This window comes from Delphinapterus leucas, chromosome 15 (genome assembly GCF_059928025.1).
Source record: "Delphinapterus leucas isolate spDelLeu-1000000601 "Yukka" chromosome 15, BTC_Dleu_Yukka2, whole genome shotgun sequence".
NCBI lineage: Eukaryota > Metazoa > Chordata > Mammalia > Artiodactyla > Monodontidae > Delphinapterus > Delphinapterus leucas.
Genome location: NC_143143.1, coordinates 32,981,277 through 33,007,866, shown reverse-complemented (window position 1 = coordinate 33,007,866; position 26,590 = coordinate 32,981,277).

Here is a 26,590-nt window from a genome sequence, read left to right as displayed (position 1 = left end):
TTAAAATCATGAGGGTCCAAACCCTTTCTTTTGCCAATGAGGAAACTGAGGCTCAGAGCTTAAGTAAACTAATCAAGGCCAAACAGCTAGTTAATAGCAAGGATGGGATTAAAACCCTGTTAGTGACTACTTTAGGAAACAATTTTTTTAAGCCTCGTGTTTTTCAGAATACCAAATTTAGGAGGGATTTTTAGACGGAAAGAAGGTAGCAGTGCATCTTTGAAAAGTACTCTCAGCACTAGAAAAAAAATAAATTAACAGTATTATCAGCAAAGGCATGTGATGTCTTTTACATAGAGGTCTCTCCCAGCCTGGGGAGCAGACCCTGCCACAGTGATTCTGTTGCGACCTGATGCTTACTGTTCTCGTACGTAAAGATAACTGCACCAAGCTTGCCTTGAGGGTTTTACTATTTCCTTGAGATTACATTCTGGACATGATGAGACCGGCTTGAATTTTCAGCGTAGTTGTGAGACCTTTCTTAGGTTGAAATGAATTCTCGTAAGCTGATTATCTCTCTGAAGAAAATATGATGTCCACATTTCACAGCCTAGTGCCTATCATGTTAGTGCCATTTTTATTCTGAGACATCTCCCCTGGTCTGGATTAAATAAGGTAATAAGGCGCTCTGGAGTCCGACACATATTAAATAGAATTTTGTTTTTAAATTGAGACTTACAGAGAAGAGGATGGATTTTCTTTATGGTACATTTTCTTGCTCCATGTTGAAGTACGTGCTTTTCTTTTATAGAGCAATGAGTTATGAGCTCAAAAATAAAGTGTTCTCAGCGGTGTAAATAAAGGAGTTATCTGAGCAAATGTATCACACCATGTACTAAGGGTTTTTCTCCTTACCTTTTGTTTTGGTTTCGGTTTTTGGGTCTCTTTTCCCCCCTTCTCCACGACAGGCTGGTTTATGCAGTGGTTAGGGTTGTGTATTGTTGACACATTAATCATGATGATAGAAATGCAGAGCTACTTTTCATGGAGAAACAGATTCAAAATAAAAGGTGATTAATGAACAAAAGTGTCATGCATTCCCAATGACGTGCTTCGTACCCCAGCTCTGTAAATCTGTTTGTATCTCAGCCTCTTGTGAGCTTTCTGATTCCTATATCCTTTCTCCATTTTACATCAATGGTTCGTTAATCCACCACCACCACCACCCCCAACCTACCAGGTGTCTTGGAAGGAGGCCCATTCGAATCATGGGAGGATCTTTCTCGTGGTGCCATATGTCTGATGGGACTCCAAAGGCTGGGGAGAAGTGGTTGCCGTTCAGGGGGAGAGACTGCTACTTAGAATCACTATGTCTGAGAGGCCTCCCTTTGTAAGCCCTTTGCTTATACGTGCACAATCTCTCTCTCCAATGACAAAGATCAACAGAATTAGTGAGAAGATGGAAAGTAACCAATGTGGATTGGTGGGGCGGGCATGGTCCATTGTGCTGAAGCTTCTTCTGCGAGTGAGAGCTGATCGTGGCATCCTGGCCCATCTAAGCTCCTCTCTTGTAAAAGCATATCACCGTCTCTGTGACATCACCCACCCACCTGCCCCCCCGCCCAGGTCCTGAGCCATCACCAGCAGGCGATGATGTTTGCTTGGAATGGGGAACATTCTCTCTGAGAGCAAATACAGCATAATTGCCATTCAGATCAGGGTTGAAGTTCTAATTTCTCCATGGGAACTTGCACAAATTCTTAAGCTCTCTGAGTATCACACTTCATCTGAAAATTAGAAATAATGATGCCCACAGCATAGGGATGTCGTGGGAATGCAGTGGAATGCAGCGTGCAGATTGCTCATCACGGTGCATGGCTCAGAGGGAGCGTTGGAGACTGCTTCTTCTCCTCCTCTTTCCTATTATTATTATTACTATTCTCCTGTTATTATTATTGTCTTGATATACATTCACATACGTATGTCTCTATTTGTCTCAAATCGATATTTACTGAGTTTCTTTAGGTTACAATATCTTACATCACTTTACTTCTTTAAGAGCATCTTCAGCTTGGGAGGAGGGCTTGGGTATGATTTACAGTAGGTACAGCTCTTCGAACACCCCGTGTAATTACACTCTAAACCCTTTCCCTGTGTTACCTCATTGAATCATTGAAAGAATCTGCAAAGAGTCATTGTCATTTCCACCTTATCCACGAGGGAACTGAGGCCCAGAAATGTAAAGTAATTTACTCAAGGTCACACAGCTAGGAAGTGCTGAAGCTGGGATTTATACCCAGGTGAGGAAGACTCTCAACGTCAAAACCCTTCCTTCATGCATACACTGGTCTCTTCAAATGTCGTGGGTCCTCTAGTGACCCATCAGAAGCTGGATATGGGATCTGTGGGGAGATTGGGCTTAAAGAAACAGCTTTCAGTGATGTGATGAGTTAGTGAAGAACCCCTGGGTCTCAGATGGAGACCCTCGCAGTGCCAGAGGAGAACGTGATTTCATTCTAGAATTATTCACTCATTCATTCATCCATCCCACAGATAATTAACGAGCACCAGTTTTGGTCCAGACGCTGTGTTAGGTGCAGAGGAAGGTCCTCAGTAGGGGACAAAACCCTCCGTGTCTGAGTCCTCGTGGAGTATTCAGTGGAGCAGGAAAGGCAGTTGCTGATCAAATGGTTGTGTTTTGCTGTGTGAGTTATAAGTGACGATAAGGGAGCCGGTCCTAGATCTGCTGGAGAGACAGATGGAGGAGGCTTTGCCAAGGAAGCGATATTTGAGCTGGGAGTTGAAACCACACAGGGTAGAAACCACAAGGGCATGGTCTCCTTTCTCTCTGAGCCCTGCTCCTGGAGCCTGGCGAGTTTCAGGTGACACTGAGCCCTCTCTCTAATCAGTTTTCATGCCTTTGAAGTAGCAGAGTTTTTTCTGTATCAAATTTCTGCAGACGTTCGTCCTCTCTGTCCATCTCGAGTCTTTTATGTGTGAGGTTCGGTGGTTTGTACATGGATGAGATCCTTTGGTCTCCTTGATACCAAGTAGGTACCAGGCCAGCTCCAGACACTGATGGATTTGGGTAAACTCAGTTCATGTGAACTCGTGAACATTTGCTGAGAAGCCTCATTCCTCTTGGTGGAATGAACTCACTGGCTGTTGGTGCTGTGATGGGAGGGAACATTTTTGTCTCCCAGACAATTCTGTGTGATGCCAATAATCAGCTTGCAGTCCCCATCCATTTCTGCTAGTCTTTTATCGTTCAACCTGAGTCTGTCTGCAGGAATTAAAAATCATTCCTGTCTCTGGTTTACTTTGCCCATCCTCCCCTCCAGGACCTCTAAGAAACCTCATGGCCCACAGTCCCCTTGAAAGGGTGGAAATGTGGAATTCTCTAGGTTCATGGTAGGAAGCTGCTCCACGAAGCTGATGGTCACACTTTTTCTCCTCCTGCTAGAAATGAGCCTCAAGGCCCTGCCAAAAAAGCCATACTGGGCAATTTCTCTACTTTTACTTTTTATTTATTTATTTTTTGCGGTACGCGGGCCTCTCACTGTTGTGGCCTCTCCCGTTGTGGAGCACAAGCTCCGGACGTGCAGGCTCAGCGGCCATGGCTCACGGGCCCAGCCGCTCTGCGGCATGTGGGATCTTCCCGGACCGGGGCACGAACCCGTGTCCCCTGCATCGGCAGGTGGACTCTCAACCACTGCGCCACCAGGGAAGCCCAATTTCTCTACTTTTGAAAAACTGATAGGTATACCAAATATTGGTTAAAAGTATGAATTTTACAGCCACACAGAACTGGATTTGGATCGTGGCTTTGCTGATTCCTAGCGGTAAGACCTGGGGTAATTTCTTTCAGATTCTTAAGTGTCAAGTTCATCATCATAAAAAGGGAAATAATGGATGTTGTGCCCGGGAGGGGTGTTTTGTAAGTAAAATGCCTGGTAAGTGGTAAATGCTTAGTACTGGATAATGATCATAGCAGTATTACTATTTATTATTATTATTCATATCTTTACTTATTTAGATCTTTGTGAACGTGTATGTGAATCTGTGTAAGCTTCTATATCAAGGGTGGCAGTCTTTCTCCATAAAGGGCCAAGTAGTAAATATTTTGGGGTCTGTGAGTCAAAGAGTCTGTCACGACTAGTCAGTTCTCTTACAGCGTGAACACAGCCATGGATAGTACACAGATAAAGGAGCATGGTTGTATCCCAATAAAACTTTTTTACCAAAACAGGCTACGTGTTGGATGAGACCCACGGTCCATCTGGTCCACAGGGCAAGCTTCAGTGGCACAGTTGCCTGGTCTTGCACAGCCTGCCTGTGTGGTCCTGAATAGGTCTCGCCCTGATCACTCAGTCACCAAAACATGGGCCGTAAGCGACAGAAACCCACCCACCATAGGCTCGGCCAGAGGGGCACTTTCTCAGGAAGGCACCCCAGTGTCTCGTGCTCATCCTCAGTGTAGGACGTTCAGCGAGGCATCAGAAGTGAAGGCGGAGAGACACAAAGGTTATCTGGAACCCAGGTGGCGAGTGGAGAGCTCTGGGTGGGGCCCTCTGCTCCCCTCTGCATCGGCTCCGTTCTCCTTGCTTTCCAAGGGTGGACTTGCCCTGCTGTGCCGTCTCCTTGTCCCCCATCACTTCTCCCAAAAGGTGCCCTGGTCCTCAGTCTGTGTCACCATCCAAGGGCCGTGTCCATGAGCTGACAGCAGCATGTTGCCCTCATGTGCAGGTTGTAAAATCCTAAGATAAGGGTCCTAATGCCCATCCCAGAGTCAGGCCTTGCCCTCTTCCAAACATCTGTCCAGGGAGAAAGAAGGTGAGTGGGAGAGAGACGAGACACCCCCATTCCTGGGCACGTGCCCTTCTTAGAAAAAGGGATGTGGGTGCAGAGATACAACAAAACATCCCCCTCTTCCTTACTCCTAAACAAACCTTTGCTCAATAACGCCTCTAAGTGACACTGTTTTGACTCCGCACCGTATTTCAACTGCCTATTCTGGGCCTGGCCACAGGGACGGCTCCTCTCTGCTTACCCAAGAAGAACCTGGTGATATTTCCCAGCTGAAAGCACATACCTCTTTCCCTCACTCTACACCCAGAAAGTTTTAATTTTATAGAGATTGAAATAATCAGGTCTCACGTGTATATTTCCTTTCACAGAGTTGCTTTCGCGTGCTTTGAATGCAATGTCCTGTCTTATGTACTTGGTGGAAAAAAAATAATATAAATACACCTTGAAATTTCCCTAGAGTTCAGCTTCCCTGTTTCATACCGAGTCTAGCTAAAGTTTGGAGCAGAATAAAAAGCGCCTCGTTGCCTTACACCCTGTTATCTCTGGCAGGTTCAAATACAGTTTCTCCAAGAAGGCTGTGGTACCTTTGCTCTTTCTGGCCTTGATTCTGAGAGTCTGAGGATTTCTTTGGAGTACACACAGAAGCATCTTTCTGACAGACAGTGCAAATTAAAAGATCCTGTGCGGCCCAGGAACCTGGGACCCAAACGTGCCCCTTGGGTTTTCATTTATGGTTAGGCAGTGCAGATACAATTATTGCTGACAGGGAAGCAGAGGCTGGTGGCAGAGTGCATGTGACAGGAGGCTCATGCCAGCCCGTAATTGGGAGGATTATTTTTAATCAGAACATACCCTACAGCCCAAACATTAGAAATCTCCTGTAATGCCAAGACAGGAAATTAAACACACCAACAATGAGCCTCAAAGCGGGTTGGCGCATAGGGTGTAATATCGTTAGTCTCTCAAAGGTCCCTGGAGCTTTAGGGGGAAGTTTGCTTCCCTGGGGAGGGAGACCGGGAAGCATCTTCCCACGGAGCAGCCACCGATACTGTACCTGAGCCCTGACCGGACAGGGTGAGTGCAGCCAAATTAAATGCAGCAGGCAGACTAATTGATGCTTATTGCATTTAAACAGTATGACAAGTCAAATATAAGCCTTGGAGCAGCAGCTGCAATTGTATTTCATCAGTGAGGGAAGAGCCCCATTGGTTCTTTAGTTTGGGGATTCTTAAATGACACCTACTATGTGCCAGCAGCTGTGTTGGCCAGTGGTCTACCTGGCTGGGCTCTGCTGTCAGAGTCACCTGGATAATCTTACTTACTTGGCAAAATTTTGCAAAGCATGTTTCGACTTTGTTTATTGGAAGGACTGTTGTTGACCAAGTAGGCATCATTGTTGGGCGTCTGGCATGGTGAACATGTATTGACTAGCCATGCCAGGTAGTTATATTGTGTAATCCTCACACCAGCCCTCCAAGGAGCAGGGCATTATTATTCCCATTCGATAGGTAAGAAAACAGAGGCTCAGAGAGGTCAAGCAGCTTGCCCCAAATCACATTGCTAAATGAGTGGGAGAACTGATTTCGAACCCGAGTCTGTGTCCCAAATGGCTATAGTACCATCATTCATGAATAAGGTAAAGTATGGCCTGGGGCTGTAAAGTGCTGATGACCCAATGGAGAGGACAGATAAAGCCACTAATGTCTGCGAGCCACGAGTGCTCAGAGGTACCAGTGGAATTCTGAGAGCAGGGAGGTGGGAGCTCTTCACTGTGCTTGGCAAGGGCACCCCAAGGATGTGAAGACTAGGTCCCTGTTCCCCAGGCAGACGAAAAGAGAACAGACTCCCAGGCAAGGGAACCAGCCAGGGCAAAGGCTGGTGAGGTTGGAGTGGGGTGAGGATTCCATTTTAGCTTACAACTGTTGGCTGTTGGCTTTTGTTCTTGTTCAGCTCAGTCACTTAACATTCAACAAAGGCAGGAGGGGAAGAACAGGACCTTTGGGGGAATACTCAATACAGACCAGGCATCGGATGTGGGAACGGGGTAAGATGCAAGAAGAGATGGTGCGGGACAATCAGCTCAAAGAGTGTCCCATGCCGGCCTTGCTGCATGGGTGCTCATGCCTGATTGCAGTGGGAGATGGTGCTTTAACCCACGGCACCCCTTAGAAAACAAACCGCAAGTCCACAGTAAAATGATGCATTGGTCTTGAGTCTGGAGCTCAGGTGCTGAGATCCTGCAGCGAATCCAGGGACACGGCAAATCATTTGCATGGCCGAGCATGGCTGGGCAGATAACTACTGCAGTGGCGGCCAGTGGTCAGCAGCCTCATGTCATGTGGCTGAGAGTCACTGGATTCCCTTGGGGAGGGTCGCCGTCTCCACCCTAAGGAAGCTGCCATGCACCTCCCATTCTGGCCCACTTGCCTCCCATCCCAGGAGTGATTGGCACCTGCCCCTCCACGCTCCACCATTGCCAGATCGCACATTATTAAGCCCCTATGGTACCAGCTGCGTTCCTCTGTGCTGGTGCGGCTTCAGGGCCCCTTTAAGAACAGTTAAGCTCCAGACACCCGAATAAGGTCAGGGGCCGCTGAGAAGCTTGGAGAGAGCGCACGTGGTCATGATCACCGATGTGGTCAAGATACAGTGGGCGTATTTGAAGGCAGAGCTGCTGGAGAAGCCTCCCAGCTGGGGGAGATGCCACCCTTTGAGACACGTGACTCTTTTGTTGGCAAGTAACAGAGACCCACTCAAAATAGCTCGAAAAACGGGGACATCCATTACGCAGCCCAGAAGTGAGTCTCAGCCGTGAGAGTCGGGAGGTGCGGTCAGTACCAGGAGGGTCAGGCATCCTGAGCAGCTGGGTCATCCGTCAACGAGGCAGCCCCCACGCCCACCCGGAGCCCTCTGCCTCGGGGCCCCTGCACTCTTGCCTCTTTGCCTCTCTGCTCTGTTCTTCCTGCCCCAGAGCGTGGCTGCTTCCCTTCTTGCTGAGTACGTGGCAGGGAACAGTGACCCCACAATAAGCGAGTTCTCAGTTCTGGGAGCCGGCGGAAACTTCGCAGCGCTGTGCAAATTCCCGGAAGAAAACTGAACTTGGATCAGGTGACATCTCATCCCTACTCAACACAGCCCTAGGGAACCAAGGGTCAGGTACCTCAGACCTGATTTCTGGACTGAGCTAGGGGGAGATGAGGTGGGGGAGGGAAATAGCTCTTAGAGAAGCTGGTAGTCACCGGAAGTGTGTCTAAAGTTAGCCACAGGGTGAGAAAGCCTGCCTGCCTCCCTCCCTCCCTCCCTCTCTTCTCTCCCCTCTCCCTCACTCACTTTCATCCTTCCTTCAGCAAGTACTATCACATGCCTTCCATATCCACTGCAGTGTGGTCAGAGGTAGAGTTAAAACGGTGAGCAGACACACGTGGTCCCTGCCCTCATGGAGCCGGCATGCTGGTGACACAGGCAGACTTGAATTAGAGCATTTTCAGCTGACTGTGAAGAGACATCTGTGAGGTGCACTATGAAGGAAAGACAATGGGCTCGTGAGACCGTGTGGCCGAGGTTTCCCTGAGGAAGTAATGATGAGAGTTAATTGGGTGCTAAGAGCATCCCAGGTCAAAGACACAGCCTACAAAGCATCCCTGTGGCTGGTGGGGAGTAAGATGTGACCCAGAACTGGCAGGTCCCTGGGGCTGGTAACACAAGGGGTCTGGAGGGAGGGTGTGACTGCTCACTAACAAACAAGGCTGAGGCTGTGGCCAGGAGCACACCATGTGGGGCGTCAGCCTATGTCCCCCACCGGCGTGAGCTTTGTCCTCAACGGAATGGGCAGCCATCCACCTAGGGTTGAAACCATCAAGTAACGTGGGTGCATTCATAGCTTGGAAAGATTGCTCTGCCTGCTCCGTGGGGGGCTGAGAGGGGCAGGTGTGGAGACAGGAGATCTCAGCAGCTCATCACGGTCACCCGTGTGCAGGAATCCAGGAAGCAGTGCGTTGCCGATTCTATGGAAGTAGAAACGTTGCAGTAGCCAGCCCTGTTGAGAGAGTCCGAGTTAGAAGCTTAAACTACGCACTGCCTGCCCAGGGGTCATCAACTTCAGCATCTTGGAAGTAATTGGTTCGCTGTCTGTGCATCCATTTGGATGGAGTGCCGAGGTGACTGCCGCTAGTGCGCGGAGTGCGCAGCTCTGCCTGACTTTGTTCCGACGTCCTTTCTGTCCCCTTCACTCACAGCTCTTTAGCTGGTGCATAGTCTCAGTGCCATGAAAGCTCCATCCAATTTCACTGGGGCCCAAGACTCTCCCTGGTCACAGATTGCCCTTTAGGTAGTTTGTGAGAGTAATTACAAACTCAGGACAATCTTAGTTTTGTTTTGTTTCATTTTAAGTGACATCACTGCTTTGGAACTCTAGATCCTTAGATTTTCCTTGCTGTCTGGTGCCACTGCTAATGACCATTTCTGTTCTCACCTTGTAACAATAGCTCTCAGCCTTTGTTTTTATAAAACAATCCACCTAAAGGATTTGACAGATTCTTATTAGTGTAAAGGATGGGGGGGTATAAAATTCATTTCAACTGCAGGTTGGATTAAAAACAGATCCAAAGGTGTGGGCATGAAGCTGACATGGATGTGAAATTAGTCTTATCACCTGCATACCAAGTAGGGGAGCACCATAGAAGGCCATGATGCTCAGAGAAAACTTCTTTCTGGAGTAAAGCTCAGTGCCCTTCCTTGGTGCTGTAGCACTTTGGGTCAGCGAGCTTCCTAGGCTTTCCAGTGTGGTGAGCAGCTGCTAAGGGGCTGGGCGCTGTGCCAGGTGGCAAGGCTACTGGGTTGGATAGAACATTGTCCCTTGCCCTCCAGTAGTCCACAGCCTGGACAGGCCAATGCTGCAGTGGGCTAGAGAGAGTGTATGATTCTTGTTCAGATAGAGGAATGTGCAAAAGGCCATGGGACACCTGGAAAAAAATCAGTCCAGCTGGATGGGTCAATGAAAGTTACAGAGAGAAGTTTACATTTGGGTGGACCTTGAAGAATGAGTTCAAATTGGGCCAGGTGATGGGGAGCTCTGGAAGGAAGATGTGGCCAAAGGGTTGGAGGTGTATAGTGCTACGTGTCTTTCAAAGTAGTTCAATTTAGCAGGATCTTCAATGTGAGTGAGTGTCTTAGGGGATGGAGGAAACAACTGGAGAGGAGGGGCAGGGGTTAAGAAGGTTGAACTTGATCGTAGGACCTATAATAAGTATATCTATGGGGCTTCCCTCGTGGCACAGTGGTTGAGAGTCTACCTGCCGATGCAGGGGACACGGGTCCGTGCCCCAGTCCGGGAAGATCCCACATGCCGCGGAGCGGCTGGGCCCGTGAGCCATAGCCGCTGAGCCTGTGCTCCGCAACGGGAGAGGCCACAGCAGTGAGAGGCCCGCGTACCGCAAAAAAAAAAGAAAAAAAAAGTATATCTATGGATATATGATCAGTCTACCTAGGATCTACTACTACTGCTATTTCTATTATTAGGGCACAGATAATTCTCCAGCTGAGGCATACTATGAATTTATAGAAGATAACCATATAGTTTGACTATTCATTTCCTAACTGTCCTAACTCTTCTTTCCACTTCTTCTGGTTGCATTCTTCTCATCATTAAGATCTCAACCCCACTGCCAGTTCCTTGGCAAGGCCTCCCCCAGCATCCCTGACCGAGATCTGTCTCCCCAGTAGACTGTAGGCATCAGGAGGACAGTGTTAGGCATTAAAAAAGACTTAATAAATAATAATAAAATTTTAAATGGCATCGACTTTGTACCAGGCACAGTGCTAAGCACCTTACAAATATTAACTTTTTTAAAAAATAAATTTATTTATTTATTTGTTTTTTATTTTTGGCTGTGTTGGGTCTTTGTTGCTGTGCACAGGCTTTCTCTAGTTGCGGCGAGCAGGGGCTACTCTTTGTTGTGGTGCATGGGCATCTCACTGTTGTGGCCTCTCTTGTTGTGGAGCACGGGCTCTAGGCATGTGGGCCTCAGTAGTTGTGGCACGCGGACTCAGTAGCTGTGGCTCACGGGCTTTGGAGTGCAGGCTCAGTAGTTTTGGCGCATGGGCTTAGTTGCTCCATAGCATGTGGGATCTTCCCGGGCCAGGGATCGAACCCCTGTCCCCTGCATTGGCAGGTGGATTCTTAACCACTGCACCACCAGGGAAGCCCCCAACTGTTAACTTTTAATACTCACCTCTATCCATTGAGGTAGGTACTATGTTTATTCCCATTTTACTGAGACAAAGAAAGGTTAAGTGACTTATCTGTGGTCACAAAGCTAGTAGGTAGTGGAGATGTGGATGGATGGAAGGAAGGAAGGAAGGATGGATTGAATGAAGGAAAGAAGGATGGAAGGTGCTTGGATGGATGGATGTGTCACTGAATCAAACTTTGGTCCATTCTTCCTCTCACAGTAAAGCCAATCTACTGACACTAGGCTGTGGTGAAGGGAAGTACCGCATTCACTGTGGGCACCAGACAAGGAGGGCAGCTAATGCTCAAAAAACCCTAACTCCCCTTATGGATTTCAGGGAAGAGTTTTTAAGGGCAAGATGAGGGAGGGAAGTCGCAGGGTGTGTGATCAGCTTATGCACAGTTCTCTGATTGCTTGATGTTGGGGTAACAGGGTGGTGTCACAGGGGTTAACATTATCAATTCTCAGGCTCCAGCAGGTCTGGGGGTTACATACTCATGGTCATCATGTAGTTAACTTTGTCCATTTGTTGGGGGTTTTAGTACCTGTAAAACAACTCGGGAATGGGCATCAGATACTATTATCTAGGTACTCCAGGGAGGAACTAAAGATTCTGTGACTGCTATATGATTGATTTACTGTTTAAATTGTTTCTAGTTCTCCTGGCCCAACTCTACTTTTGTCCCAACATGTTTACAACCCTTCAAACATTAATTCTTAAGCCAAGCTTTTGTGACTCAGGGGAGACCTGGAAGACTAGAGCTTTTCTACAAACAAGAAGCAGGCAGAGGACATGGTGGGGGTCTATCCTGGGAAGGCCCCATAGGGTCCTGCTTGGTTACAGATGGATAAGCACTGTTACCACCATCCTCAAGCTTCATAGCTGTCTATGCCCTCAGGCCTCTCCAGCCACTGGTCTCTCTCTTTCCAGTATTTTGGAACCTCTTGATGTTATCAGATATTCTAATTTATCAACACCAGTGCTAGTGAAGTTTAAAAAAAATGTGAAGTTTAAAAAAAAATCGTGCATCTTAAAAAGGGGAAGAGTATTTTTTAAACATGTATCTGCCAATCATGTTTATAACTGAGCTCTGAAACTTGTGAATTGCATTGAGTCTGGGTATAAGTTATAACCCTACTTTACAGGAGTATCGAAAGAGCACTGGATCAGGATTCTAGAACACCGAAAACCAGTCCCACCTCTGCTACTTAAGTTTCTTCCAGAGAGGAAGCAAGTCAGGGCCAACTCTCGTTGGTGCAAGGTGCCGTATACATCTTTCAGATTTATTAGTAAATCTTTTTTTTTTAATTAATTAATTTCTTTTTGGCTGCATTGGGTCTTCGTTGCTGTGTGCAGGCTTTCTGTAGTTGTGGCGAGCGGGGGCTACTCGTCGTTGTGGTACACGGGCTTCTCACTGTGGTGGCTTCTCTTGTTGCGGAGCACGGGCTCTAGGCACGCGGGCTTCAGTAGTTGTGGCTCACAGGCTCTAGAGCGCAGGCTCAGTAGTTGTGGCGCACAGGCTTAGTTGCTCCGCGGTGTGTGGGATCTTCCTGGACCAGGGCTTGAACCCGTGTTCCCTGCATTGGCAGGTGGATTTTTAACCACTGCACCACCAGCGAAGTCCCTCTATTAGTAAATCTTGATTTTTCTGGTTGAAGATGACCTTTCCCCCTACTCACTGAGTTATATGATATTATAATGGCCATTTGCAGCTCAGGTGATATTTGGTTTATTTAAATATTAATAAAAATGAATCTTCCTCCTTCTGATTGGGTGATAGTAGCCATGTTTATAAAATTTATTATTGATGGGACACCTTATATCACAATTTTATTCATTGCTAAATGAAGTCACTTGGAACCTTAGCTATCACAGGATTGAGCATTACAGAATCTTCGAGTTCTAGAATTGAAAGGAAATGTAGAGTTGGTTTCATTCTGCCTAACTCAGTTCAGGAGATTCCGCAATAATATCTCTGAAAGATCAACCTCCCGTCTTTCCTTGAACACATCCTGTGACAGAGGGCTCACTGTGTAAGACAAGAGTATAGCAGAATGGTTCTAAACTCGGTGCCCAACTGCGCAGGTTCAAATCCAGGCTCCCCAAACAGTATGCATACTTTGCTCAACTTACTTGAGCTGTGCGAGTCTCAGTTTCCTGTTCTGAAGTGGAGAAAATAGTAACGCCTTCCTAATTGGAGTGTGAAAGCATGCTATGAAAATATATTTGACGATTTGCTGTTAATCATTTTTATCATCATCGCCATTGTCATTGTTAAATTTACCGTATGATCAAGCACCTATTTTAGAGGTTAACCAGATATTACTATGACAAGAAAAGATACAGACCCAATTCAAGGATACATTCCTCAATACTAAAGTCTTCCCTTCTCTTACTCCCTAGGAAACTGCTCAAAGAACTCATGCAAGTGGAACTTACAGCTTCCTTGATCAGACTCAACATTCAGTAAGTGCTACCGCTTTTGGAAGGTCATTACAGAATTCCATCCATTGCTTTGATCCTGTTTGTGATGAAAAGCCTCTTCTGCAGGCCTGGGGTTCCCACAAACACTTTGCTGCTTGCCTGTGTCTTTCTTTTTTGCGCCACTGCGTTGGATTCAGAGATGAGAAGAGGCTTTGCTAGATAGAACCCCGGAAAAGAACAGAGAAAATGTCTGAGAGTGTGGATGGGTTAAACCTACCATTACTGCCTGGTGGTTAAATTAAATGTGCTTTTGTTTTCTTTTTGTTCCCTAAATTTTTCTCATCAGTAGACATTGTCCCCCTCTCCCAGTCATAGGACCCTGCAAAGTCAAAAGAAATGGCAGCAATCAGAGGAGTTAGTGAGACCATATATTTCTTGAAGCATTTAAGAACAGTTCATTTTGCTCTTTCTGAGCCAGAATACATTACTCCTATATAGAAATTACTTCAAAAAAGAAATTCTGTACTTTAAGATGCTGGGGTACATTTTGGAAATTTCATTTGTTTTTAGCAAGTAAGCAGTTTCTGCCGTCTGCCTGTCTTATTGGACGCAAGGACTTTATTTTTGGTGAAGCTAGCAGTATTTTGTCCAATTTCTCCAACTCTTATTTTTTTCTGATACACCAGCATTCGGGGTAGTGGTGACACTGCATCTCCATAAAGTCTCTGCCATCAGCTCTCCTCTCCAGGAGTTCTGCTGGCGAGCAACTTGTTTGGGGAAGAAATCTGTAATAACGTAACCATAAATATCAAAATTTTAAAAGACTAACTTAAGGAAATATTTAGTTTTTTCCAAGATGTAGCTTCCTTCATAGGTTTCAGAATTTCTTAACATATTCTACTTCTGAGAGTGGAAGTGACTAATTTGACACATCAAATATCATAAAGGGGCAGGTAGAATTGGAGGCTGTGGGACTCCAGGCCTGGGAGAGGCTGATCAAAGGGAGTTCTTTCACCCTCACTGGTATTTCAAGACTCCCCTTATTGCTATGGCATTTGCATATGCGAAGGAAGCTGGGGAGGAGGAGACGGAAAGAAATAAAAAGATGGTGTATTCGCCGGCTCGGCACATCAGAATGATTTCCTGTAACCCTGATCAGCTAAAGCTTGTATCACACAGGAGATTAGACCCACAGCTTTTGTTCCCAATAAGAAAGGAAACTTCATGTCTAATTCCCTACATGCCACATCTATCCGTTAATGCCTTTGAATTTCAGGCTACAGCATTTCTTGAAAACTGGGGGATTTTGTAAGCGAAACAAGGAGGGGGCTGTTTGGCATGCAGTCTGTTCAGATCTATTTGGTGTGAAGTTAAATATGCATGTTGCTTTAGCTGTTCCTGTTTCAAGTAGTTTCCTTCTCCTGGATGCCTCGGTGGTGCTGGAGCAGACGGGGGAGGGGTAGAGGGAGGAAGGTCTTGAGGATGGGTTTTCTGATGATCTATGATCCTCCCACCTTTCTCTTTACCTTCTGGACATGATACAAGCTACTGCTCTCGGGAAGAAACCCATGTGCCTTTCCTGGATTGGAGCTGATGTTTCTAACCTAGGGGAGGCTCTAGTCCCTGAGATAATTAGTAGAGTGTTGTAAGGAACTCATGTTAATTTGTCTTTGGATATGGTATTTCCATATCTAGAACTGCAGTTGGAAGAGAAAAGACATTAATTTGCTGCTCCAAGCCAGTGTGCAGATATCTGATAATTTTTTGAAAAATTAAAAAGGAAGAAATGGAACACCTCCTCACTGGGGATATTTAGAGCTGTTGCCCAGTCTCTGTGCCTAATAGATTCCCATGCTTTCCTCGTGGTCATAGCTTCTCTAGCACAGAGAAGCAACTCCCAGGGCCAACAAGTCACTTCTCCTAGAACGTAGATGGAGTTCTGGGAGGTTGCTTGGTTACCAGGAAAGCAGATGATCTGACATCTGCGCTGGGCTACGTGCCTGGTCCTTGTGTCCTCTTCACCAGTCACATGTGTGGTACCTCGTGGGGGTCAGGAAACTGCTCCAGCCCCTCATGGGCTTTGATGGGGAGCAATGACTTTGCAGTTGGAATTTGCTCAGATCTAACGCTGTACCTGGACTGATGTTGTGGCTAAAATCTTCTCTTGCTCTGAGACAGGGTTTGATGTCTCTGTTGGCTTCAGAAAATCAATGCCCATTTCCTGCTTCGAAAGTTTAGCTATCGTGTGTTGTTGATTTTTTGTTTCCAGAATGTTCCATCTGTGGTGGAGCCCTTTGGACACAGATTGGCCAATGTACGTGACGCAGAGAGTTAGCTGACATGACCCTACGTCTATGTAGGCTTCTAGCTCCCCACATCCCTTTATGACCTGTGTCTAGAAGGAAAGCTGCAGGAGGCTGGTGGTAGTAGGGTCATTTGTTGGACTTCAGCCTCAGAGTAATTTCCTACAACATCGTTTGTTTTTGTTTTGTTTTGTTTTTGTTTGTTTGTTTTATTCAGCTGCGTTGGGTCTTAGTTGCGGCACGGGGGATTTTCATTGAGGCACGCGGGCTTCTCTCCGGTTGTGGTGTGCAGGCTCTAGAGCGCACAGCCTCAGTCGTTGCGGCGTGCAGGCTTAGTTGCCCTGCGGTATGTGGGATCTTAGTTCCCTGACCAGGGATCGAACCCACATCCCATGCATTGGAAGGTGGATTCTTAACCACTGGATCTCCAGGGAAGTCCCAAACAACTTTTAAGTTTAACTTGCAGTGGAAGCCTTCCTTTGACCTCTGTCTCCTGTCAGATTACACTTTCATGGCGTGCTATGTCAAAATTATAATTAATTCCTTAACTGAGCAAAAATTAATCTAATGTTTGTCTTCTTCTTTAGTCCAGTGCCGTCCAATAGAATTTTCTGTGATGTTGAGAATATTCTTTATCTGTGCTGTGCAGTACGTTTACCACTAGCCAGATATGGCCATCAAACATGTGGCTTCTGCAACTGAGGGACTAAGTTTGTGATCTTACTTATTTTTAATTAATTTAAGTGAAAACAGCATCATGTGGTAGTAACAGCCTACCATGTTGGATGGAGCATCTCTAGATCATAGGCCCTCTGAATACAGGGGCCAGCCATGTTGGATGGAGCCTCTCTAGATCATAGGCCCTCTGAATACAGGGGCCAGGTCTAAATTGTCCATTCTCGCACCCAGGCTGGTAATAATCAGCTGTTATAGCTTAGTGTGGACATGGGTTGGTAAACTCCTTCGTCCCAGATCCCTAAGCATCTTTCACACCCTGCAATTCCATATGCCTTATCCCCCCCACATGGACCCTTGATCCAGAACTGAAGGGTTAATGACCCTCCTGCACCATCCTCCAGCATGCATCCATTCTAACTTGTTGGTGCCTGACTTATGCTGGTTGTTAAATAATATATAAGCTCTGACTATGTCCATTATGTCTACTGTAGTAACGGCCATAACAGACAATCAGTACTTGTTGGATATAGTGATGGGTGAGCACGTGGAGAGATATGGGAGGATGAACAGATAAATGAATTCATCTCACCTTCTGAGGGAGCATTATGTAAGTGGGAGAAACAGAACTGACATTAGAACTGGGTCACCCTAATGGCTATTTTTTGTTCTCTACTTACCACTCAATGTTCTTCTTCAAAGCTTCTACCTCTGCTTTGTCAACTGCTAGACCTAGAACAACTGGCTCCAGATCTGCCCCTGAATTCCAGTGCCATGCGCAGCACAGATGGCTGTCATTTCTGACTCCAAAAGCCCAACCCTACAATCAGACCAAACCCCACTCACCCACCCAAGGACACCGTTCTCTCCCCAGGTACCCCAGTCCCAGGCTTCAGTCACCACTGACTTTGTCTTCTTCATCCGCCACCAAGAGAGGGATGAGTCTTTGATCTGGGCCTTCTAAAAGCCTCACTTCCACCCCCTCTGTTGGCATACCACTCCACAAACTCCTTCTTTACATGGGTGTAAACTCTTCCTAAGTGGTCCTCATGTTACCTTCCCCTGGATTCCATCCTATATATTGAAGGACTAACATTCCTGAAGCACGAATATCGTCTAGTTACTGTTTCAATAAGCTAGTCCCTACCTAACACTTTAGGGATCTCTCCGAGGATCTCTAAAGACCTTCTGTTCCAGTTGGGCAAGTTGATCTCTTGGCTTCTAAATGTGTTTATTTCCCAACTCCAAGCATTTGCTATCCTTGGTCTCTCACCTGTGCTCTTAGTATAGAGATGTCTATACTTCTGTGTACATTTCTGTTAAGACCCTCCTGGTGAAGGAAATTTTCCCTGTGTGCTTGAGTTCCTTGATTCCCCTTTGTAGATAAAGAAAATATGAAGTCTCTTTTCTGTGTAGAAGGATGACCCCCATGATAATATTTTTAGAATCTGGAGCTCAGCGGAGCAGACAAGAGTAGAACAGTGCAAGGGTGAATAGGAAGAGAAAGAGCAATGATTGTCACCCAAGGAGGTGGAATTCTCTCGAGTTAGAGAACTCAACAGCTTGGCTGGAAATGGGAGAGGTCATGCATCATTTGGAATTCAAGAGGGAGGGGAAGCAAGAGCAGGAACAACATAAGAGCATTAAGTTAATTGATGGCCAGGCCTAGGGTGGGTTTCATGCCAGTTGATTTGGAGTCCCATGGTCTAGAGGGCACAGAAAAAGATGCTTACTGACCTTCTCATTTGCTTTGTCATTTGACCAACCACCAGCTACCACCAGACACCCTTTTTCACACATTCCTTATGTGTCTCTTGTCTTTCTTAAGCTGCTGCAAAGCAGAGCTCTGATAAATTCTTCCTTCTCTCCCTATCTCCCCTCTGCCAGATTGGGAGTAGGAACTCAGCAATATTTTTGATTTAATGAGTGTATGCAAATGGGAGGCAATAGAGGAGAGTATAGGCAGAGAAACAGAAGAAGAAAAACATCTCCTTCTGCTCCCTTATTGTTGGAACAGGGGAAGGTAAGAAAGAATGAAAGTTATAAGGAAGATTTGTGTGATAGTAGGATTTCAGGACCATGGATAGAGAAGAGAGAAGGCTGAAGTGGCACCCGCGGCCTGCCGTGTGATTCTCCATCATTTCACCTAGTTTGAATCTGCCATGGCACTTATCATGACTCCAATTATCCGATTTATTACTGTGTATTATCTTGTCTCCTCCATTGGGCTGGAGGATCTAGAAGGCATGGTGTGTGTCTGTCTCACTTACTGCTCTATCTCTAACACCTCCCAAATGAGAAGCACATATCTATTTTGAATGAAGGATTAATGCTGTGAAAGATGATCACCCTATTTGTACTTTTAACCATTCTGTCATCCGTAATCCCCCACAGTCCACCTCCACCTCACGTCCCGATCTAGACCAATCTTTGAAAAGTCAAGAGAGCCAGGCTCGTGTCCTGGCATTATTAATTGGCTGTGTGATTTTTTTTTTAAGACTTTTTTTTTTTGATGTGGACCATTTTTAAAGTCTTTATTGAATTTGTTACAATATTGCTTCTGCTTTATGTTTTGGTTTTTTGGCTGCGAGGTAAGTGGGATCTTAGCTCCCTGACCAGGGGTTGAACCTGCACCGCCTGCATTGGAAGGCGAAGTCTTAACCACTGGACCACCAGGGAAGTCCCCGACCCTGTGATTCTTAACAACGCATTTGACCAAATTTAAATTTCCTCGTTAAAATAATACTGATACTAATAATAATGAATTGAACTCAAATAGTCTGTAACTAAGGCCTGTTCTAACTTGGAATTCAGTGAAGAAACAAGAAAGATAAAACTAGGCCACAGAAGAGAAGGCTAAAGGGGAGTGTCGTTATCTCAGCAAGACAGAGATTGATGAGTTATGACCAGCAGTGGTCCTTCCCTGCCCCCACCTGCGGGCAGAAATGAGCCCCTTGTCTCCTGGACAAGAAAATGCACCAGGTAGGTTTGAGACTAATGCAGTACTGATATTCTGCTTTCTCTTTACTGCCTTAATAGGTTGATATAGTTTGGTCCACGCTCACAGGTTGCATTAGAGGATTAGGGGAAATAGAAGCAGGTTTTGCCTGCAACCTCTTATACTGGCTTGAACACCTAAGAGGCGGAATCTTTGTATTCATCCTGATTATTCATCGGTTCCCAGCTGACTGACCCAAGGAAAACAGTGACTTGGGATTTCTGCTAAATCCCTTCACTTAAGCTGAAGATTAGATCTACTTGCTGTTTCTATTCAACATTGTAATGTGAGGTTTTTTTATGTAAGACGTTGGTGAACCTGTAGTAATGGTTGGAAATTGCAAAGGACAAACAAAAAGTTTGGTAAAATGGCTGGTTAATAAATTATGGAAACAAGGAATTTGTTTTCTCCAAATGGAGGAGGCTACCGATTTCTTCAACTTTTGAGAAGCTCCAAAACAGAAAGATAAACTTTCTCCAAGTGCTGATAGCCAGAATATTTTTTTAAACATGTGGCTAGTTTCTTTTGAATTCAGGTAATTATTCCCACAAATGAGGATTCTTGCCTCAGAAAGTACCAATCCCAACTCTGGCCTGGCATACAGTCAGCACTAAATAAATGGCAACGGTGATTACCATTGCTGTTATTCAGAGCAATTACATATCTGAGAAGTTATCTCTTCTCCCACTGACTGACGTGTGTGCATGCGTGTATGTGTACATTGGCCGGTTCTTTAATTCACTGGACCTCAGTCCCCGTATTTAAGAAGGATATATCATCTTGAAAAACTGTATCGTGGTACATTGCATTTCAGAGTGCTAAGACAGTGACATATAAGTGAACATTCTTACCCTGCTAATGTCATTATGCACTCATTCCTTGACAAATAACTGAAAAAAATTGGCTTCTTGCTGGGTGCTAGGGATATTACAGTGAACGGACAGACACAGGGCCCTGAATTCATGATAAAATTTTAAGATAAAATTTAAGTAAATAAAACAATCCAAGTTATATTAACTATCCTGGAGCAGCCAATCACAGAGAAGAATAGATGTTGGACTCAGAATGCAAGGGAATGATTAGATCCGTCTCAGATGTGGGAGGCGCCAAGAGTTAGCCCTGTTAGAGGTAAATTCTTCTCTTCCATCTTCCCTGGCCAGGTTTGTTTGTTGTTGTTGTTTGTTTTTTCCTTTTGGAGCTGGCTGGCGTTCCTCCTGGGCCTTCCTTACCCTTCCCCAAAGTATCAGTATGATGCCCCTGCAGGGTGCTTGCTCCCCCAGAAGTGACCATTGACACTGCACAGGGCTGGGCTCTCCCGACCAATAAACCATAAACCTCTGTCTGCAGAATCAATGCCCATTTACAGCTGCTAAAGCATTAATAACAGAAACGTCCCTGGCCATGACCTACCTGAGTCATTACACACTAATCGTCGGAGGCAATTTCAAGCAGATTGACTAGTGATCGGTGGCCTCCCCAGTGTCCAGGCAGGAGGACACATGGCTGCCTTCACAGCGCCTGAGCAGATGGCCGAGAGCGTTGATCCGCTCACCACAGCTGGTGCGGCTCTGGCTCCAGGAAGGGGAATCTCCACGTCTTGCATGCGAAGCTGGGCTCTCTCACCCAGGGGCTCTGTTCCAAGTGCCCGCCTTCCGTTTCAGAACAGAATCCAAGCTCTCCCTGACCTTCTTTGTGCCCATTTGAAACTTATCACCCAAATAACTCTCTAAAGATGGCGAGGAAACAAGGTTTACCTGCCCCTCAATCTTTCTTATCTGCACCACTGCCACGAACCACAGCAGTGAATTCCTTCCCCACTTTTCTGTGTCATGCCTGTCCAGATACGTGGTCCAGTGCCATGGCCATCATGGGCTTGTGAACTGGTGTTATGATATCTTCATTTAAGTTTTAGCTTGAGCATTTGTTTCCATGTTGCTCTATCACTTCCTACAATCGTAGTTTTGAGGGTTACGCGATATATCAGCAGGATGATGCTTTATTATGGAATATCTGGAGGTTTCCGTTCTTTAACAACATTATTGCCAGAGTTAATTACTTAGGATCTATAGAGTTTTCTTCCTTAGGATAACTTCCTGGGGATGTACCCCTGAGGGGAATTACACAGTCAAAGGATAAGAGCATCTTTATGACTTTGGGTGCATATGGCTAAGTTTTTTTTTTTTTTTTTTTTTTTCCGTAAATGGATGGTGTTAATTTACAACCAGCTCATTGTATTTTGGGCTTTCTACTCTTAGCTGCCTATGTTTTATTAGCCCATAAAGAGGATTCAGATTATATTTAAGAGGAGCTAGGCAGTGGAGTTGGAAATGTGAGTTAGATCAAATCTTTACCTTCAAGGAGCTCACAGAGTAGAGGGAGAAGCCAGATTAGGATGTAACCCACTAGTCTCTGACACGGCAATGCCCCAAGGAAAATGGAGCTTAGGAATCCGTGGATTCTGGCACAAGACATTATTTCTGAGACTAGCGTAATTCAAGAACTCCTCCCTTTGAGTAATCTGAGATGAATGTCATGTTATTTCTTGACAAGGGTTTAGAGATTCTGGAAATCAGGAGTCTGATGGTTCTCTAGTCCCATGTATCCTTGTTATATCCATAACTTCATTCATGAGAACTCTGTTGCATGCACTGTGCTCTCAGTCTAATTTTATGGGCCATCCACTCCAGTACTCTCTGAAAATTCTCTGGGTAGAAGTTCATAAACGTTGTGCATTGCTAGGCCAAATTGTGAGCCTTTTGGCTGTGTGTGCCTTGTAGACCCAGTGGGTTACATCTAAGTTCATTTCGATTCAAGTAAGGGAAGCAGCAGTCATGGTGGAAAAAGCACAGGTTTTAAGACAAATAAAGGGGGATTCAAATCTTGGCTCTCTAATTATCAGTTATGCAAATTTGGGAAAAGTTACATAATCTTTGTCACCCCAGTGTCCTCTTCGATAACGGGGACAACAATAGTAACCCATAGGTTTCTTGCGAAGATTAAATAAAAATTCCTCTTGCCGGGGAGAGGGTGTCTGCTTGGGAAAAACCTTTGGGCTGGGGAGTGGGATGCTGAGAGCAGAATCCTGGCAGCCATCAGTTCAGCAAAAGATAGTAGCAAAAACACTGCTCTGTTTTAGTTGGGGGAGACCTGGTTGTGGTCTGATGGGCAAGAAGCTGGGAGGAGAACTGAGGCACAGGATCCAACCAGAAAGTGTGCGGGGAAGGTCCCCGAGGAAATCAGTGGCTCGTACAAAAGTTCAGTTTGAAGTCGTCTGCTTTGTCATAATCCAATCGTCCACGCTGTCTGCCCTGTTCCCGTGACTCCAAAGAGTAAAGCTAACCTCTCCCTTCATACACTTATATTTAAAATGTTTTTGAGAGCGAGATTTTTATGGACGTTTCATGAAGGGCTGAGTTCCCGCCTGGGTCCTTGCCGAGGAAGACAGGTGTTGTCCTCAATCATTTTGAAGGTAACAGCTAAGGTGCAGGACATTTGCTTACATGCCAGGCCTTGGGCTAAGTGTTGTGTGTGCATCACCTCGTTTCATGCTCGTGAGGACCTGTGGGATGGGTTCTGCTAACTTCTGCGGTTTCACAGATGAGGAAACCGACCCTTGAAGAGGTTGCATGGGTTGCTGGTACTCAGATGACCTTCAAGTGGTGGGGTTGGGTTGGACTCCAGCCATCTTGAGCCTGGAGTCCACACTTTTTTTTTTTTTAAGCCTTTATTGAATTTGTTACAATATTGCTTTTTTTTTTTAATGATTTTTAATTTTTTTTGGCCGTGAGGCATGTGGGATTTTAGGTCCCCGACCAGGGATCAAACCCACACACCCTGCATTGGAAGGTGAAGTCCTAACCACGGGACCACCAGGGAAGTCCCCGGAGCCCAGACTCTTGGCCACTGCACTAAGTTCTTTTGATGTGCAGGACCCGGGGTCAAAATTGCCAGTGGGGCTGTGCATTTCATCCAAGAAATAGTGACAAGGACTTTTGGCTTCAACAGGGATTGGAGGCTTGTGGTGCCTGAAGATCTCAGGTAATGTTTAGGTTGCTTTTATAATTCTATAAAGTAGATGACCTTGATGACCGGTATGATTAAAGATAAACTTCTGTGGAGCTTTCCTTCCTCTTCCTCTTTCTCTCCATGCAAAGAAAGAATGAGAAGCATCAAGTATACTACACTGTGAAAATAGAAACTGAAGCGTTCTCTGTGGTTACCAGGGACTCTGCATTAAACAGAGGCTCTTGTCAGTCAAGGAAAAGTAGAGCCACCAAGAGCCACAAGCCTGAGTCCTTCTGATGCTCAACATGCCTGTGGACTCAAAGTGGTTCGACTCTCCCATCAGAGTTTTCACTGGGTTGCAACTGAAGTTCTATTCTGAGAAAAAAAAACAGAAAACAAAGGTGGAGGACTAACAAGCAAGGAACTGAATTGTGCCTTTGAGATTTTATATGTAGTACATATATAAAATATACATATATATTTTTAATACCATGAATATTCATATGTGTTCATAAATATTTTAAAACAGAATTATGGGGATGGGGAAGTAAAGAAGGATTACATCTATTTCAGTCTAAAGTAAAAAAAAAAAAAAAAAAGACCTTGTTATTCAGAGCACCTGGTCCTACCTCCGCATGGTGGCGGCTGACACAGGTTACAAGCTCCTTTCTTAAGGCTGACTCTGCAAATGTGATTTTGAAGAGCCAGGAGGTGCCACATGTGCACAGAGCTCCTGAGAAGGCTTGTGCATCTTAGCATTCTCCTCAGCGGCCCTCATGGTGCTGAGCTCAGAGTTGCTGACGGTACGTGTCGAGCACTCTATTCCCCTTGTGAGAGCTCTGATCAGGGATGTGGTCAAAGGAGAGGCATCAGAACTGGTGTCCCACTGTCTCATGGGAGATCCCTGTCCTCGTCTCATCCCTACAGGAATGGCCATCTCACTGTGTTAAGGAGGTGGCTGGAGCCGTGCTTTCATGCACTTCGACAGATACACGTTGAATCCTCTTCTGTGCCACGCATGGTGCTAGCTGCCGGGGACATAGTGATAAACAAGACAAGCAAGTTTCCCAGACCCCTGGGGCTTATAGTCTCCAGAGGAAACAAATATAGACAAACAGCCATACAAATAAATGTATAAGTATAAATTGTAATATCTACTGTGAAATAAACACACAGCATGTTTTAAGAGTCCGTACAGAGTATGGTAACTTAATTTGAGCGATCAAGGAATTGATATTTAAGTTGAAACATTCTAGGGAGAAGTCTCTGGGGGTAGGGCAAGACATTGGGGGCCTCTGAAGAACTAAAAGAAGGTGTGGTTGGAATGAAGTGCTAGCAAAGGGGCATTTGGTGGTGTTGAAAGAGTGGACAGGGAGAGAGATCCATCAAAGTACAGATTTCAGATTTTATTCTCAATGCTGGGGGCAGTCATGAAAGGATCTGGAAAAGTAAGGAACGTGATTATACTTGTGTTTTTAACAATATTGCTCTGGCTACTGTATTGAAGATGGCCTGGACAGAGGCAAAGTGGAAGCAAGGACAACAGTTAAGAGGTGTGTTGAAAGAGTCTAGGAGAGAGGAATGACCTTGGCTTGTCATGGGGTTGTAACTATGGGGATGGAGAAAAGTTCAAGGATCCTATCCACCTGTCTAGCTACCTATTCGCCCATCAGTCTGTGTATTTATGGAACCATCCATCCATCCATCCACCGTCATCATCCTCTATTCCACGTTGCATAAAATGCGTTTGCTCAATTCTTCCGTGCATCAGTTAGCAGCACCACTATATTCTAAGTCGTGCAGAAATCACAAAGCTGGTTTTTGTTTTGTTTTGTTTTTGTGTTTTGATTTTCTGTTTTGCCCCAGGAATGGGTAAATAGTTTCTTCTTCCCCGCTTGGAGGCAGTCCTGCTGGCTCCTCCATTTCCCTTTGCCGCTGTCACAGGTTGTACCTCAGATGACACTATTTGCTTTACGTAAGTTCCTCATGCATTGAAGGCTGACCTTCTTAATCGTTCTGTCACCTGTGTTACAACAGGCTGCTGAAAAGATACAAGCGATGCCTGCAGGAGATAGGGCTGTCGCAGCAGTTTGTGTAACACCAATGGAATGTGAGGTAGCAGGGAAATCATTAGTTTAGTTAGATGTAAATGGAAGAAGAATGAAGACGCTACTAACATGTGGATTCCTGGGAGGAGGGGCGGCCAGCTTCATTGCAGATTTGAGGAAGAATAATTGAATCAATAGCTATGAAAATGAAAGCAGTATTAAGAGACTTTTATGGCAACACATAAGGCAGGAAGAGCTAAATTCAATCGACTTGCATTTACTGAGTGCTTATTATGTACCTGTCACTGTGTGAGACATTTTAGCCAAACAAAGGGGAAAATAGTTGCAGGACATAAATAAGTCTTTACACTCCTTGGGGAGTCAAGATTTCCGAAGATGGGGATGCTTTAAGCATGTATTAGAAAGGTCGAGTAGCAATTATAAGCTACGTTACTAGGCAGCATTGTTAGAGATAGCTTTGCAACTATGACTAATTTACTGAGGCTCTCTGAACATCAAGTCTCTCCTTTATAAAATGTTCATATGACAACGTGGAGTGCCATAACATATATACATACACACACAGACACGCACACACATACACACACACACACACACACACACACACACACACACACGCTGGTTAGGGCGCCTCAGGACTGCACTCAGGTACTGGACCAGGAAGGCAGGTGAAGAAGATGCCCTTCACCAGCCATTTGGTTTTTCAGAGTCTACTATTTTAGTGAATTATTTAAAATATTCCACCTTTTTAGAGAAGAGTAAGTCAGCGTAAACCTTGACATGGACTAGAAGAGTTAAATAGGTGTTGAAAAACATAAAAATAAGGTTTTTCTTTCTATAAAAGTTATGGCGTGTATACAAGTCAGTATATTAGCTGGACTTTTCCAAAGCCTGGGCCATTCTAGTAGATCTTAGTAGTTAGGTGAAAACATGCTAAAGCATTCATTGTATTCCATCACTGACTCCATTGCCACACACTGAGGTTCTCAAGGTCCTAACATGTCTTTCCTGTGGTGTGTTCTTGCATGTTGTTTAAAGCTGTTTCTTCTGTATCTGACACTTCTCTTTTTTAGTCCTAAGACTTCTCCATTTCTAGTCTGCTTTTTTATTCAGTTCCTCTTAAAAAAGTCTCTCTT